This window comes from Trachurus japonicus, chromosome 9, assembly GCF_045865225.1.
Source record: "Trachurus japonicus isolate A0001 chromosome 9, Traja_1.0".
In the NCBI taxonomy this organism is placed as follows: domain Eukaryota; kingdom Metazoa; phylum Chordata; class Actinopteri; order Carangiformes; family Carangidae; genus Trachurus; species Trachurus japonicus.
In genome coordinates this window covers 21,580,189-21,585,155 of record NC_140915.1, presented here as the reverse complement: position 1 = coordinate 21,585,155, position 4,967 = coordinate 21,580,189, and positions in this window count along the sequence as shown.

The window sequence follows — 4,967 nt, the reverse complement described above, 5'->3', positions numbered from 1 at the left end:
TGGTTGAAATCGGGCCGGTGGTTTTGGAGAAAATGACCAAAAACCAAACAGGCGATTTTAAAAAGATGACAGGCGCGCGGCTTACGTTTTTTTTTTTTTGACCAAAAATTAAAATTTCTCCAAACTCGGATATATCATCTGGGGGTCCGAGGGGAGTCCAACGCAGAAGGTTTGGTTGAAATCGGGCCGGTGGTTTTGGAGAAAATGACCAAAAACCAAACAGGCGATTTTAAAAAGACGACAGGCGATTTTAAAAAGACGACAGGCGCGCGGCTTACGTTTTTTTTTTTTTGACCAAAAATTAAAATTTCTCCAAACTCGGATATATCATCTGGGGGTCCGAGGGGAGTCCAACGCAGAAGGTTTGGTTGAAATCGGGCCGGTGGTTTGGAGAAAATGACCAAAAACCAAACAGGCGATTTTAAAAAGACGACAGGCGCGCGGCTTACGTTTTGTTTTTTTTTGACCAAAAATTAAAATTTCTTCAAATTTCTCCAAACTCGGATATATCATCTGGGGGTCCGAGGGGAGTCCAACGCAGAAGGTTTGGTTGAAAAGCGGGCCGGTGGTTTTGGAGAAAATGACCAAAAAACCAAACAGGCGATTTTAAAAAGACGACAGGCGCGCGGCTTACGTTTTTTTTTTTTTTGACCAAAAATTAAAATTTCTCCAAACTCGGATATATCATCTGGGGGTCCGAGGGGAGTCCAACGCAGAAGGTTTGGTTGAAATCGGGCCGGTGGTTTTGGAGAAAATGACCAAAAACCAAACAGGCGATTTTAAAAAGACGACAGGCGCGCGGCTTACGTTTTTTTTTTTTGACCAAAAATTTAAATTTCTTCAAATTTCTCCAAACTCGGATATATCATCTGGGGGTCCGAGGGGAGTCCAACGCAGAAGGTTTGGTTGAAATCGGGCCGGTGGTTTTGGAGAAAATGACCAAAAACCAAACAGGCGATTTTAAAAAGACGACAGGCGCGCGGCTTACGTTTTTTTTTTTTTTGACCAAAAATTAAAATTTCTTCAAATTTCTCCAAACTCGGATATATCATCTGTGGGTCCGAGGGGAGTCCAACGCAGAAGGTTTGGTTGAAATCGGGCCGGTGGTTTTGGAGAAAATGACCAAAAACCAAACAGGCAATTTTAAAAAGACGACAGGCGCGCGGCTTACGTTTTTTTTTTTTTGACCAAAAATTAAAATTTCTCCAAACTCGGATATATCATCTGGGGGTCCGAGGGGAGTCCAACGCAGAAGGTTTGGTTGAAATCGGGCCGGTGGTTTTGGAGAAAATGACCAAAAACCAAACAGGCGATTTTAAAAAGATGACAGGCGCGCGGCTTTTTTTTTTTGACCAAAAATTAAAATTTCTTCAAATTTCTCCAAACTCGGATATATCATCTGGGGGTCCGAGGGGAGTCCAACGCAGAAGGTTTGGTTGAAATCGGGCCGGTGGTTTTGGAGAAAATGACCAAAAACCAAACAGGCGATTTTAAAAAGACGACAGGCGCGCGGCTTAGGTTTTTTTTTTTTTGACCAAAAATAAAAATTTCTCCAAACTCGGATATATCATCTGGGGGTCCGAGGGGAGTCCAACGCAGAAGGTTTGGTTGAAATCGGGCCGGTGGTTTTGGAGAAAAAGACCAAAAACCAAACAGGCGATTTTAAAAAGATGACAGGCGCGCGGCTTACGTTTTTTTTTTTTTGACCAAAAATTAAAATTTCTCCAAACTCGGATATATCATCTGTGGGTCCGAGGGGAGTCCAACGCAGAAGGTTTGGTTGAAATCGGGCCGGTGGTTTTGGAGAAAATGACCAAAAACCAAACAGGGAATTTTAAAAAGACGACAGGCGCGCGGCTTACGTTTTTTTTTTTTGACCAAAAATTAAAATTTCTCCAAACTCGGATATATCATCTGGGGGTCCGAGGGGAGTCCAACGCAGAAGGTTTGGTTGAAATCGGGCCGGTGGTTTTGGAGAAAATGACCAAAAACCAAACAGGCGATTTTAAAAAGATGACAGGCGCGTGGCTTTTTTTTTTTGACCAAAAATTAAAATTTCTTCAAATTTCTCCAAACTCGGATATATCATCTGGGGGTCCGAGGGGAGTCCAACGCAGAAGGTTTGGTTGAAATCGGGCCGGTGGTTTTGGAGAAAATGACCAAAAACCAAACAGGCGATTTTAAAAAGACGACAGGCGCGCGGCTTAGGTTTTTTTTTTTTTGACCAAAAATAAAAATTTCTCCAAACTCGGATATATCATCTGGGGGTCCGAGGGGAGTCCAACGCAGAAGGTTTGGTTGAAATCGGGCCGGTGGTTTTGGAGAAAAAGACCAAAAACCAAACAGGCGATTTTAAAAAGATGACAGGCGCGCGGCTTACGTTTTTTTTCTTTTTGACCAAAAATTAAAATTTCTCCAAACTCGGATATATCATCTGGGGGTCCGAGGGGAGTCCAACGCAGAAGGTTTGGTTGAAATCGGGCCGGTGGTTTTGGAGAAAATGACCAAAAACCAAACAGGCGATTTTAAAAAGACGACAGGCGCGCGGCTTACGTTTTTTTTTTTTTGACCAAAAATTACAATTTCTCCAAACTCGGATATATCATCTGGGGGTCCGAGGGGAGTCCAACGCAGAAGGTTTGGTTGAAATCGGGCCGGTGGTTTTGGAGAAAATGACCAAAAACCAAACAGGCGATTTTAAAAAGACGACAGGCGCGCGGCTTACGTTTTTTTTTTTTTGACCAAAAATTAAAATTTCTCCAAACTCGGATATATCATCTGGGGGTCCGAGGGGAGTCCAACGCAGAAGGTTTGGTTGAAATCGGGCCGGTGGTTTTGGAGAAAATGACCAAAAACCAAACAGGCGATTTTAAAAAAGACGACAGGCGCGCGGCTTACGTTTTTTTTTTTTTGACCAAAAATTAAAATTTCTTCAAATTTCTCCAAACTCGGATATATCATCTGGGGGTCCGAGGGGAGTCCAACGCAGAAGGTTTGGTTGAAATCGGGCCGGTGGTTTTGGAGAAAATGACCAAAAACCAAACAGGCAATTTTAAAAAGATGACAGGCGCGCGGCTTACGTTTTTTTTTTTTTGACCAAAAATTAAAATTTCTCCAAACTCGGATATATCATCTGGGGGTCCGAGGGGAGTCCAACGCAGAAGGTTTGGTTGAAATCGGGCCGGTGGTTTTGGAGAAAATGACCAAAAACCAAACAGGCAATTTTAAAAAAAGACGACAGGCGCGCGGCTTACGTTTTTTTTTTTTTTGACCAAAAATTAAAATTTCTCCAAACTCGGATATATCATCTGGGGGTCCGAGGGGAGTCCAACGCAGAAGGTTTGGTTGAAATCGGGCCGGTGGTTTTGGAGAAAATGACCAAAAACCAAACAGGCGATTTTAAAAAGACGACAGGCGCGCGGCTTACGTTTTTTTTTTTTTGACCAAAAATTAAAATTTCTCCAAACTCGGATATATCATCTGGGGGTCCGAGGGGAGTCCAACGCAGAAGGTTTGGTTGAAATCGGGCCGGTGGTTTTGGAGAAAATGACCAAAAACCAAACAGGCGATTTTAAAAAGACGACAGGCGCGCGGCTTACGTTTTTTTTTTTTTGACCAAAAATTTAAATTTCTTCAAATTTCTCCAAACTCGGATATATCATCTGGGGGTCCGAGGGGAGTCCAACGCAGAAGGTTTGGTTGAAATCGGGCCGGTGGTTTTGGAGAAAAAGACCAAAAACCAAACAGGCGATTTTAAAAAGATGACAGGCGCGCGGCTTACGTTTTTTTTTTTTTGACCAAAAATTAAAATTTCTCCAAACTCGGATATATCATCTGGGGGTCCGAGGGGAGTCCAACGCAGAAGGTTTGGTTGAAATCGGGCCGGTGGTTTTGGAGAAAATGACCAAAAACCAAACAGGCGATTTTAAAAAGACGACAGGCGCGCGGCTTACGTTTTTTTTTTTTTGACCAAAAATTAAAATTTCTCCAAACTCGGATATATCATCTGGGGGTCCGAGGGGAGTCCAACGCAGAAGGTTTGGTTGAAATCGGGCCGGTGGTTTTGGAGAAAATGACCAAAAACCAAACAGGCGATTTTAAAAAGACGACAGGCGCGCGGCTTAAGTTTTTTTTTTTTTGACTAAAAATTAAAATTTCTCCAAACTCGGATATATCATCTGGGGGTCCGAGGGGAGTCCAACGCAGAAGGTTTGGTTGAAATCGGGCCGGTGGTTTTGGAGAAAATGACCAAAAACCAAAACAGGCGATTTTAAAAAGACGACAGGCGCGCGGCTTACGTTTTTTTTTTTTTGACCAAAAATTAAAATTTCTTCAAATTTCTCCAAACTCGGATATATCATCTGGGGGTCCGAGGGGAGTCCAACGCAGAAGGTTTGGTTGAAATCGGGCCGGTGGTTTTGGAGAAAAAGACCAAAAACCAAACAGGCGATTTTAAAAAGATGACAGGCGCGCGGCTTACGTTTTTTTTTTTTTGACCAAAAATTAAAATTTCTCCAAACTCGGATATATCATCTGGGGGTCCGAGGGGGAGTCCAACGCAGAAGGTTTGGTTGAAATCGGGCCGGTGGTTTTGGAGAAAATGACCAAAAACCAAACAGGCGATTTTAAAAAGACGACAGGCGCGCGGCTTACGTTTTTTTTTTTTTGACCAAAAATTAAAATTTCTCCAAACTCGGATATATCATCTGGGGGTCCGAGGGGAGTCCAACGCAGAAGGTTTGGTTGAAATCGGGCCGGTGGTTTTGGAGAAAATGACCAAAAAACCAAACAGGCGATTTTAAAAGACGACAGGCGCGCGGCTTACGTTTTGTTTTTTTTTTGACCAAAAATTAAAATTTCTTCAAATTTCTCCAAACTCGGATATATCATCTGGGGGTCCGAGGGGAGTCCAACGCAGAAGGTTTGGTTGAAATCGGGCCGGTGGTTTTAGAGAAAATGACCAAAAA